The sequence below is a fragment of the Microtus pennsylvanicus genome, chromosome 9, assembly GCF_037038515.1.
Source record: "Microtus pennsylvanicus isolate mMicPen1 chromosome 9, mMicPen1.hap1, whole genome shotgun sequence".
Taxonomy (NCBI): domain Eukaryota; kingdom Metazoa; phylum Chordata; class Mammalia; order Rodentia; family Cricetidae; genus Microtus; species Microtus pennsylvanicus.
In genome coordinates, this window is record NC_134587.1 from 88,270,269 (window position 1) to 88,282,494 (window position 12,226).

The 12,226-nt window shown below is 37.2% G+C and overlaps 1 long non-coding RNA gene across 1 annotated transcript in view; it reads right to left on the reverse strand.

Moving 5' to 3' along the window:
• LOC142856917 (uncharacterized) overlaps positions 1–7,493 on the reverse strand; it is a 387,814-nt gene extending 380,321 nt beyond the window's left edge. The window contains exon 1 of the long non-coding RNA XR_012911745.1: positions 7,394–7,493. This is a non-coding gene — a long non-coding RNA (uncharacterized LOC142856917). The remainder of the gene's footprint in view (positions 1–7,393) is intronic.
• Between the last annotated feature and the right edge of the window lie 4,733 nt (positions 7,494–12,226).

The following is a 12,226-nucleotide window of genomic DNA, read 5'->3' on the forward strand; positions in this document are numbered from 1 at the left end:
CATTTACCTTTCTGTGTGCTATTGAATATTAAGAAATTAAATATGAGCAGAAAGCATTTTGAAATACCACTTGCACTATTTTAAAATCTGAGCTTCTTTTCTTTTGCAAAATATGAACTCTATGTAAACCCTCTTCATGAAGCAAAAATCTCTCTGGCTTTGGTTTGCCCCATCACCGTGGCTCAAGCTGTTAGAAACTTCAATACCTTTCACATTCCTCCGTGGATGTGGTCTGTTAGATGTGAATTAGTTTCTCTACTAAATATATAGATGAAATATGAAGTGTCCCCTACATTGAAGTGAGCTATGTGTAGTCACATGCTTCTCAAATGCACACCACTCTATGGATAAGTCTTAGAGAAATTTCTAACTGATTCCAAGAATACTACTGTGATGTGACAGAACTAAAAATCTATCATGTTTTTCTTCCTAAATATTTTAAACAGAAGCAATAAATAATGTGCTTTAAACAATTTACAGCATAACTTTTTAAATCATAAAAAATGAAACCGTAACTTACAAAACTAAATCAATAACCTTCAATCACCAGTAAAATGGAATATTTAATCTTAATACTAGCATGACTCTCCTGTTCTACTTCTCAGTTTATATTGAACCCAAGTTTACTCTGGAAGCTTTTCTGTATGATCTTCGACTCTTGCCTCCTGGTTTCCCAGTCTAAGATCCCTCCAAAGAAAATGACAAATTTTGACAAAATTTGCTTTAGCAGCCTGCATTTCCCCAGACCTCATAAATCATTTGTTCATGCCTTGCTTTTAAACTCTTAACTATGTCACCTCCATGATGTCAAAATCAGAACAAATCGGTTAAGAACATGCAATGAATAGGCTAATGGTTCGGGCATCTCTAGACAATCCAAAAATGAATTGAGTTTTCATATGTCAGCGATTACACTGGGTGCGTTGCTATTCCAGCCTTAGTTCTGTGATTTAACAGCTAGCTGCAGACCTGAAAGTTCAAAACCAGCTTGATTCTGTACCTTTTTTTCATAATATAAATCTTAGAACAATAGGGAGTGAATCACTATCAAATGAGATATGCCTTGCGCAGTATCCAGATGCCTTTCCAATACAGGGATATCTTCAGGGAAAACTTACTTTCTTTCCCTTCCCTAACGTTATAACATTGTTATTATTAGAAATGCCCACATTCTAAAATCTCTTTTATTATATATTATTTATTTTTAAGGCAAGCTATATATATATGTATATATTTATACACACATAAATATATGCAAACATGTATATATAAGCATATTTGTACAAATATATGCATAAAGTGTGTCTAGAAGTTAAACCCACTGCTTTCAGACTTCTGAAATCTTTGTGGAGTTTTAAAAACTTCAATGAATACCTTTTACAAGAATAAACTAATTACACTGTCTTTCATTCCCTAATGCTTCCTTATGTTAGATTAGCACTGATGATATCTATATGATATGCAAATAACTAGATATTACTCAATTTAAGTATAATTTTAAAAGACTGAATTTTTGCTCACAAGGATCCCATTAGGAATAGCAACTTAAAAGGTGATTCATTTAAATAATAATCCAATTATTAAACTTTCAAACGTTAGGTCTTTTAAATGTTTCCATGGGATTAATGTTTTAGAGGCCTTTTTCTAATGTTATTCGAAGATCTTTTTATTGTATTTAAAATGTTGCAAGATGAAGACCTCTGCCCAGCAGGCATCATGTGTGGGGGTTGTTAGAACTTTTCCATTTCTGAGACTTATTATTGTGGTCCTGATTTTCTAACTTCCTAGTCCAAAGTACCAGAAACAGGACTTCAAACGTATGATAAGAAGAATCTTTCTCTTCTTGATCAGCCTAGATAGCAAAATTCCCTTCTTATGCTCTGGACTTGTGAGGATGAAAACAAAATTCTAAATTTTAAAAATAATGTACTGCAAGTTCTCTCTTTTGTAAAATTGTAAGTAAATTTTGTTTAGTGGCTATACTGATTCAGGTACTTTTTTAGGAGTTTAAAAATCACTGATAAGTTGGTCTGTGCAACTAGATGTTAAACAGATAAATATTTGGTACTGAAAGAACTGTGGACAGGTTTAATTTGGTCTTCCAGCCAGATTTTGATAGGGGACCCTTTGATGTTACCACAGAATTCATGACAGCATGGAGGCAGGAGACAGTGTAGTTATCTTTAGGGCTCTATTTTGAATGATTTTTGTGTAACATATTTGCATATTAGATATATGAGATGCACATCAGATTAGTAATAGAAACATTTCCATTAGCACCGACTTGCTAGATACCTCACATATGATAGCTGATGTCACCATCCTCTTTCGTTCATCAAAATTCATTATCTCACATTAGAAACTTTTACGTTTATTCCCAGCATACAAGTAAGGAATGTCAGGGATAACTGTATTCTTAACATTTCTATGAGGACTAGCTAGGATTGGTACAGCCACAATTCAGACCCTAGACTCCTTGATCACTCAACACAAAGAGTCAGCTAGACAACTACCCGAAGAGAGTTAGTGAAGAACTTGACAACTGTGATGAATAAGATGGATAGGCATAGTTAGATGAAGTTAAGACTTATCAACATAGACATACATTTATTAAGAAGATATTATATGATTTATATATTAGAAGATTTATATGAGAGCTTGCTAATTGACAGGATTTAGACTGTATGCACTCTATGTGTTTTTTTCATGTCAAACTTGGCTAATATTTAAATAACTTTCCAGTTAACCATACCTCTCTATGCTTCTTTTCTTTGCTTTCAGCAACCACAAGTAACTTTATGATCTTAAAGTTTTAGTAACTGGCTGTTTCCATGCCAATCCAATCATCACTGAATGGCATGATTTTATTTTTGTTGTTATTGGAGTTTTTTTTTTTATTTTCCTTTATTTGGTTGATTGATTGTGGAGCCAGGGTTTTGCTATGTAGCTGAGAATGAATTTGAACTTCTAATTCTCACACCTTTACCTTCTGAAGTCTAGGATTACAGGGTTATGCAGTATAGAGGATCAAACATGGGTCCTTGTGAATGCTGTCCTGATACTTTACAAATTGTTCTGAAACGTTAGCCCATTTGTTTCCTGAAGGATACATCTTTATTGGTCTTTCCCATCATTCCACCTTAGGCACTTACTTTCAATAAAAAAAAATCAAGTTGTAGTCATCAATTTTACTCTATAGTATTAAATGGGACATCTTGTGGACTCATTCAAGTGCTTTTCTACCTCTCGTTTGCTCCCATTCTTTCATCTACACCTATTCCTGATCCCATCAGAACTTTCTCAGCAGGTGCTTTAGAATTTATTTCCTATTATGTGAGTGTTTACGGTCAATCACTCTCTTGTTACCTTATCCATTCGTATGTCTTCTCATTCCCTCTATGCTTATATGGAAAATTCCCACTCTAGAAAAATAGATCCAGAAATATGGAAAAAAACAGGAAAATCACTTCACATAAACATTGCAACTTCTCTCTTTTATTTCACACCCAATTTTAGAAAACATCTAAATTTGTTGATCCTACTTCTTCCTCTGTCATCCATGGACTAATGTCTTTCAATATGGATTTCGGCCACATCCTTTTACAAAAACTCTGTTGCAGAGGCAGCTAACGGTGCCCTTGTTTGATCTGAGAGATACCCATACAGCTCAGTGTGCATTGTAGAACCTTTTCGGAAATATTGTTTTTCATCTCCTTGCTTTCCACGATATCTCTTCACTCCATATTTCTCCTTTTACTTTGTCTATTCTGTCTCAGCTTTCTTCACGGTTGCTCCTCTAACTAATAACGAAAGAATGGAGCCATTCATAGGACTTTTGTTTGGGACATTATCTTTTATCTTTCTGCCATCTCTCCTTTCATAATCTCACTCACCATCGTGGGTTCAGTTACTCTCCAGGTCAATGATTTCCAAGTTATTTATTCAGCCCAGCTTTTTGAGGTTCATGCTGCAAATGAGATACTCGTATGGATATACCTAGTGTGCCTAACTTAATAGCTATTCAGGATGAACATAAATGCAAATATCACAAGCCAGGTTCAAGCATATGAAGAGTTATTCTTGAGCGTCATTGGTCACATCTTAATTAGTTCTGGGAAGTTATTTTTATGAAGCAATAGTGGAACACTAGTATTTGTCTCCATCTCATTCTTGGACCCATACACCTATACCCTCTTCTCATATCGGAAATGCCCTTCTCTATGCTCTCCTCCTTTCCTATCAGACCATCAACCACAGGTTGTATTATTAATGGACACCTGGCTACATCATTTACCATCTAAGACCCCCACAAGGTTTCCATTGCACTTAGATGGGATGTCAGATTTCTTTCATTAAGTCACTAGAACCCCTTGCGACTTTCTCTTCCCTCTTGCACTGAATCCACCCTGATTCATTCTCTTCTCCACTTGCCCTGGATGCTTCCGTCACCATGCTGTGTGCTTTTTAAGTCCCCAATCATGCCAGCTAGTTCTCCATCACAGGAAATTGCCCATGTATTTTTGCTTTCTAAATTCAAATGCCGCTTTTGATGCATCTCAGGCTTTTACATTATCCTTTCCTCTTCACCTGTATGCTATTGAGAAAGATTTCTGTTACATGTAAGCTTCAGGGAAATTTGTGCTTTGTGTCTTCTAACACTCAGAGTCACTTGCAATTATAGCACAGTGTAGGTGCAAACTTTGGGACCTCTAACACCCACCAACAAGATTCCGGGCACGTGAGTATTTGCTAAGGAGAAGGGTGATGCTTACATTCAACTTCTTTTCACTAAAGACTAAAATTACTTTTCTCCTCCATTCCCTTTGTTGTCATTATTTCCATTAATTACAGTTTGTAACTAAAAATTATTACAGCGAGGCGAAGTGAGATTTTTTTTCTTCTCGGTGACACCACAGATTATAGCAATGTTTTCTTTAGAACTCTGCATCTGATGCATCAAAATGAAGATCCTAGAAGTATATTTTGATGTTTTCTCCACTGTCTAATACGGGAAGATGTCAAAATATGAAATGGAATTTAAAGGATGATAGAAGAATGTGAAAGCCTGTGTCTTCTTAACAAGCTCCATCTCCTTCTGACTGGATATTCAAACTCCCAGGCTGGCAAAGTGAAGCCGCACTGTGCCTCACCTGCCCTGTTCTCTATAGGAAAATACTAATATCCAGGATAAAATGAAAATCAACTGGGAAAAGGGTAGTTTTGCTTTGCGTTTTAAACTTTTTTCTATCCCTAGAAGGAAAACTGTTGTGTGTCTCTGAATGTTTTTTAACTTCTGAAAATCTAGAAAATGCATGTTTCTCAGAGAACTAAATAAGTTACAAGACATTGTCGCAAATTCTAGGACCCCTTGTGCTGATACACGAGCACATTTATATAACAGGAACACGCATCTGATGAGGAATAGTTACACACTCCATCATAAACAGACAGACATCCGAGGACTCTGTGGAAGTTTCTGCCTTGAAAGGGGTAAGTTTTGTCTGTGTGTTGTTAACTTATTTATGTATTCTTCGAACAAACTGCATCATTTTAAGGCAATATTTCCCTTACTTGTTGCTAATTTGATGACTCATTTGACTTCAACTACGGAACAATATATTTTATTCTATACATTGACTGTAAATGTACTTTACTTACTTATGTAAAGTACTTTACAGTTTGCGCAGGAAAATTTTCCCTCCTAATTTCCCTTCAGCACTCTAAAACTTGGATTCCAACAGTGGGGAAAAAGGTGAAGGTTTTATTTTTTATCATAAAAAAGTCTATAAAATGTCTAAAGAGATGGAACAACGCATAGGAGCACGTATTTCTCTTTTAGAGACTTGGGTTTGACTTCCAGCACCCATGTTGAGTAGATAACAATTGCCTATAATTCTAACTCCAGAGGTCCAGAGAATCTGAATTACCCTTTTACCTTCTGCTGATACCACGCTCATGGGTGCATCGCCCTTATACACATACATACACATAATTAAAAGCAACAAAAAAAATCTTTATGAAAGGACACGTGAAGTGAACCTCTTCCCTAACTATATAGTTTTCCTAATTTTGAACTTTTTTCCCAGTGACATTTGCTTTTCCTCTAACAATTTTATTACACATTTCTCTTCCCTTCCTTTTTGGAAATGATTAGGCTGCGTGATGTGCTTGTTTCTAAAATCAAATCAATTCTCCGTTGATTAGTTTGGCTCCATCCACCGGCAATATTGAAAGTGACATATACCATATTTCTTAAAGATAGTAGTGAACCCGAACTCGGCACCTCTGCCAAAGCACTCCTGTTCATGATTTCCTGCTGGTATTTTTAGTTTCTAGTAATTTGGGGAAAGGTGATATAGGTGACAAGTCAGAAATAAAGTGGAGAAATATGGTACCCAGCTCCATCTATATATAGCACCTAGAAAATGTATAGAAAAGTGCATTTCCATTCCAATAACACCTGTGACATTTAGACAGTCTATAGAATTTCTGCTTTCAGTCTTTGCCTATATCATATGCAGGAACTAGTTTTCTCTAAATATAGCCAAAAACCTAGTCAGACTCTCAGAACTTACTTGGTGCAGTGAAGCATAAATTTGCGTGCATTTATACCTTCTATAATTCTTCTCCATAAATGGGTTAATAACACCAGTGTCATATTTGGAAAAACTTAGAAACCTCAAACCAAGAAACTCAATGGCAACTTGAGCTACAGAGAATGTTCACTTTAGAACATAGTCATGATCTTTGTGTGTAACAATACTCCACCACTAAAGGCTATATTTGCATGATTTACATGTCATGTCTTCAGGGATACACTTCCTTTTATGTAGTGGGAGGCAATTTGCTCATTAGCACAGTAAATATCCTTGATTTACATTTAACAAGCATGCTAGCAAATGCCAGACTTTCATTCGTACAGTTCACCGCACATAGATTTTTCTCCTGGCAACATTTTATCTTTCCTTTTTAGGAAGCAAGCCTCTTCTACATATTATAACTCTTTGATATAAAATATTAGTAAATAATAAGAGTCTCAAAGCTCTTGGCAACTGGACCCTGGACAATAGCTGTATTTAAATAATTTGGAAATAAACATTATAACAATTTTTAAGTGGACAGAATAGACCCTCTCTCTCCTTCTCCCTCTCTCTTTCATTCTGAATTTGTAGCTGGAACATCACACACATGCTCAAAACAAGGCAATGTAAGGTATCAGTCCATGTCTGTAAGGAGAGAGGTTGCAGAAGAGGTATAGAACAAGCAGAAAGAGAAGGGGCAATGTGTTGACAGTTCCTGTTGATGCAGATGACATGATTGACTGGAAACTCCAGTCAAAAGCTTGCCCAGAAGACGAGTCAGTCAAAGCCCCTGTCCACACACAGACACTTACCCTTGAAGACCTTCCCTGGAGAGCGCGGCTGAGCTGCAGGGTAGACTGGCTGCCAGCAAACGCAGCGTGCTGTGCCTCAGTCTGTTGGCCTGTGACAGGTGGAGACTGGTGGCCACTTGGTCACTTAGCTGAGGGTATTCTTTTTAGGAAGCAGATTTTCACCTGGAGAGAGGAGAACATGCTTTACATAGGAACCACGACTTCAATATTGTGTTCAAGAATAATGTGCACATAAAAATTAAAGGGTTATGGCCATTCTTAGGAATCTGTATCATATTTTTTCTGAGTTTTGATTTTTCCTAAATGTAACTGTGCATGTGTAGTTTTATACATTTTTTCACTGTTTATGAAGAAAACATGCCGAAAGCATATGCTTGGTGGTAGCTAAGTAGCAAATCCCTTAAGACTCTGTTTCTTATCTTGTTGGCAGTGGAATGGATCTTGTTAGGATATTCAGGTGGAAGTGTTGAAGTCCAAAAGAAAGATGTGTTGGTGAGTATGTAGCTTGCTCACTTGATAATAATACTACGTTGAAGATTTTTCAGGGAAGGGGGATGCCAGAATGAAAAGAAATTCAACAAATCACACAGGATTTTCCCTGGACAATAGCTGTATTTAAATAATTTGAAAATAAACATGACAATTTTTAAGTGGACAGAATAGACCCTCTCTCTCCTTCTCCCTCTCTCTTTCATTCTGAATTTGTAGCTGGAACATCACACACATGCTCAAAACAAGGCAATGTAAGGTATCAGTCCATGTCTGTAAGGAGAGAGGTTGCAGAAGAGGTATAGAACAAGCGGAAAGAGAAGGAGCAATGTGTTGACAGTTTCTGTTGAGCAAATGACATGATTGACTGGAAACTCCAGTCAAAAGCTTAGAAATGATTATTACTCTGTAAGAATAAGGGGCAGTCACACTCCATTGAGAGAAATCCCCCTTTCTCCTCCTGCATTACACTCATGATTTATCCCATTGGTACAGTAGCTCAGGCTACCTCTGCCCTCTTACTTTCTCAAACACAAGGAAGACAGAAGGAGTTGTCTGATTGCCTGATGAATTTTCTTAAAATGCAGATGATTCTAAGACAAGAGTCTTTTTTCCCCCTCTTTTTTCTTGAGGGCTGGCTTTAGAAACTATACACTCTTTGTCTCTTTGTTGGTTTTCCTTATGGCATAAATATATTCATGACAAGTCCTATTGGTAATAGGTGATGAAAATGAATAAGGGTAGAAGACAGTTGTATGTATACACTCAGCTCAGGGGAGAATTGGAGATGGCCAATGTCTGATTTCACAGTCCTGGTTCTCTCTCTCTCTCTCTCTCTCTCTCTCTCTCTCTCTCTCTCTCTCCCACTCCCTCTTTCACACACACACACACGCACACACACACATACACTTTCTCCCCCTCTCTCTTTTTCCCTCTTTTTCTTTTGCATGTGTGTGTGTGTTTCATGTACACACGTATGTCCATATGCTCTTGCCTACGAGAGAATATGGACTGGCCAGATATTAACCTTCAGGACTCCATTCCATTGCTGCTCTACCTTCTTTTTTGACATTGGATCTCTCACTGAAATTTGAGATTGTACTTGGGGTACACTGGTTGGCCAGCATGACCCCAGGATTTGTCTTTCTTCACATCCTCATTTACACTGTATTCACAGATGCCTACCTCCAACTATGCAGAGTTTGATGTAGGTTCTGGGTACCCAAACTCAAGTCCTTAAGCTTGCAATAAGCACTTTTCTCATTGAGCTCCTAAAACCTTCTTTTCTTCATATTCTTAAGACATTAGTGGAGGGTTTACACACTTATGAATATATATTGCTAGCCAGCTCCTAATAATATATTCTGAGATAGTGTCTATATTGATAAATGCACACAATAATGGGTTTTCATTTTAATTACTATATATATATCCCTTTAAATATGTATAACTGCCTTTTTATTAAAACATTCAAAATTTTTATTCCAGCTATTTTGAAATATATAATATATTATTGGCTATAGTCACCCTACTTTGACATAAATCTCAGAATTTTTCACTGTTATCTGTCACTTTTCATCTGCTTGCCAACTTCTCTCTATGTCCTTCTCCCTTTACCCTTTTATGACTTGTGTTTCCAGTCTTTCCTAAAAAAAACAAAACAACATTTTCCTGAAACTTAGATGCATTACATCTATGTACCCTTCCTTTCCCTTGGAATACTGGAGGTGAATAGTCCTTAACAAGCCAGCACCAAAGAGTAAGTAGATCTGGTGCAGGCAGGAGAGATCGTTAGCACAGTGCTTTCCATTGCAAGGATGAGAACCAGAGTTCAGTGACCAGAACCCATGTAAAATTCCAGAGATGGAGGCATGCTCTTCTAAATGGGGATAGGTAATCCTTGGGGCTTAGTGGCTAGCCAGCTAAGTCAAACTAGCAAGCCCAGAACCGAGAGAGAGAGAGAGAGAGAGAGAGAGAGAGAGAGAGAGAGAGGGCCTGTCTAGACAAACAAACAAACAAAAACTTGGTGAATGGTACCCAAAGAGACCAAAGAGAAATGACTCCCAGAGTTGTCCTTTGTATTTTATACTCACATACAAACACACAAATTTACACATACCTATACAGACCTGCAACTTCATCCATGCAGAAAAATGCCCTTGCACATACACAACTCAACAACAACAAACACAACAATTGCATCAATAAAGCCACAAAATTACTAGCTTCATACAAAGTTTTAGCATAGACTGTATATAGTTGAACTTGTTTTGGAGAAGGGATTTCACTGGGCTGTTTGTGTTCCTGATAGATGCGCTTGCGCATAGACAAAAGTACCTCACTGTTCTTTACCTCCAGAGTGTGAATTCCTGGGCAGATTGCTGCTCTCAGTCTCAGTGTGGCAATGAAATATTTGGGCTTTCATGTCATTTTCTTTTTCAGAGTGTGGGTGCATTGCCAGCCGGTAATGAAGATTATAGCTAAATAAATGACTCAATAGTCAACCTCCAAGTAATGGTTGTATTTAGCTTTTAGGGTAATCGTAACTTCACTGTGGTATTAGTAATCTCATCAACTTTTTGGTTAGGGATGGATAAATAACTAGCTTTTAGTATGTAAATTACCAACAAAAACGTTTTGCAGAAAATGGGTCAGGTTAGAGATGTAAATGAGGCCTAAAATGTCTCATTAGGTTTTGAATTGCCTTTTTTTTTCTCCTCAAGCATTATAAATCTTGTGAGCTTTTGGGGTAATTTTCTTGCTTGAATAAGTTAGTACGGTCTTTTCCAATAATAAATGAACAAAAATACCTCTAAAACTAATTCTGCCTGAAAAGACAGAACAAATTGAAAGTTGAAGTATCATTTATTAGAAAGTTACCCAATATTTCTGTTTCCTAGGATATTCAGATAATAAAGTGCCCAAGGCACAGGCAAAGATGCTCTGATTTCCCATGCATCATCACAGTGCTCAAAAGAGAGATCTCTGTCGATGGCCCCTGGTTAATGTTAGTTGTCCAGTTGAACTTCGCTTTATCAGAGATGGGTATTGATCAGTGAGGACAGAATCTTATTTTTGTTGAGGAAATAGATCGTTTTTGATTGTGGAGAATGTCTATTTGGTTGTTTTCTACTAGGTATCATTTTTACTACTCATTACTAACACGCGTTTTCAGAACAAATGCCAAGTAAAATTGTGATCTCCCTGAGAGTACAGCTTTTGGACCAGCGTACGCTCTGAAGTGATAAGCGTCGATGTATAATTCAGGAGAGCCTTGCTTTGGATCTTATAAGACACTAATGAAACAGTGTCACATCACAGAGTGAGACTGTCAGCAGGCTGTTTAACACATCTTCTTTCAACCACGCTAGTTTCTACTCTACAGACCACTAATTTACAGCAGTCTAAATTAGCCTTGTGTGACAAAAGTATGAAGTGTTAGTTGGATATGTGCTCATCTATCACAGCATTGCCAATGTTTAGGACAGTTTAACATATCAAACTCATGACAGGGGACTGGAGTTTTTGGTACTGTGAAAGCTGTAAACATGAAATAGTAAACATGCAATTACAGCAACTACCTATATTTAACAAGCTTAAAAAATATCTAAAAGGGAAATCTCTAGACCTGCTGTCACCATTTGGTTTGTTTCTGTGCAGGGGTCAGTTGAGGATAAAAAGTCTATGACTATGAAATTGCATTAAGAGAACATTTTTCATTTGTACTGTTTGCTAAGTCGGTCCTATTCCTCAACTCTCAAGAAAACCTGCTCTACCTGAAATGCCTACTACAGTGATTGTCCACTTTGCCATGCAGCTTTCCAAGAGTGAGTCTTACACTGAATCTTTGCAAAAGTAGTGTGGTGGTTTGCATAGGAAACTCCCCCACAGGTCATTAGGGATTGTCACAATTTGAGAGGAATTAGGAAGTGTGATCTTGTTGAGGTGAGTGTTGCCTGATCAAAGGAGTGTTGCCTGTCAGTGGGGGTGGGTTTTGAGGTTTCAAAAAGCCAAAGCCAGGCCCAATGTGTTCTTCATACTGCCAGTGGCTCTGAATATCAAACTCTCAGCTCCTTCTCCAGCACCATGTCTGCCTGCATGCCTCCATGCTCCCCTTCATGAAGCCTGAACCTCTGAAAGCCCAAACTAAATACTTTCCTCTTATAAGAGTAATGAAGGTCATGGTAGCTATTCACAGCAATAGAGCACCGACTAAGTCAAGTTTTTTTTTTATTCTTTTAAGCAATCCAAATTTATATAGCTTCATATATCACATGTTCTTATAGATGAGATTTCATTATTTCACTATTTTATACATGAGGAAAAGATAGGAGATAATATTCT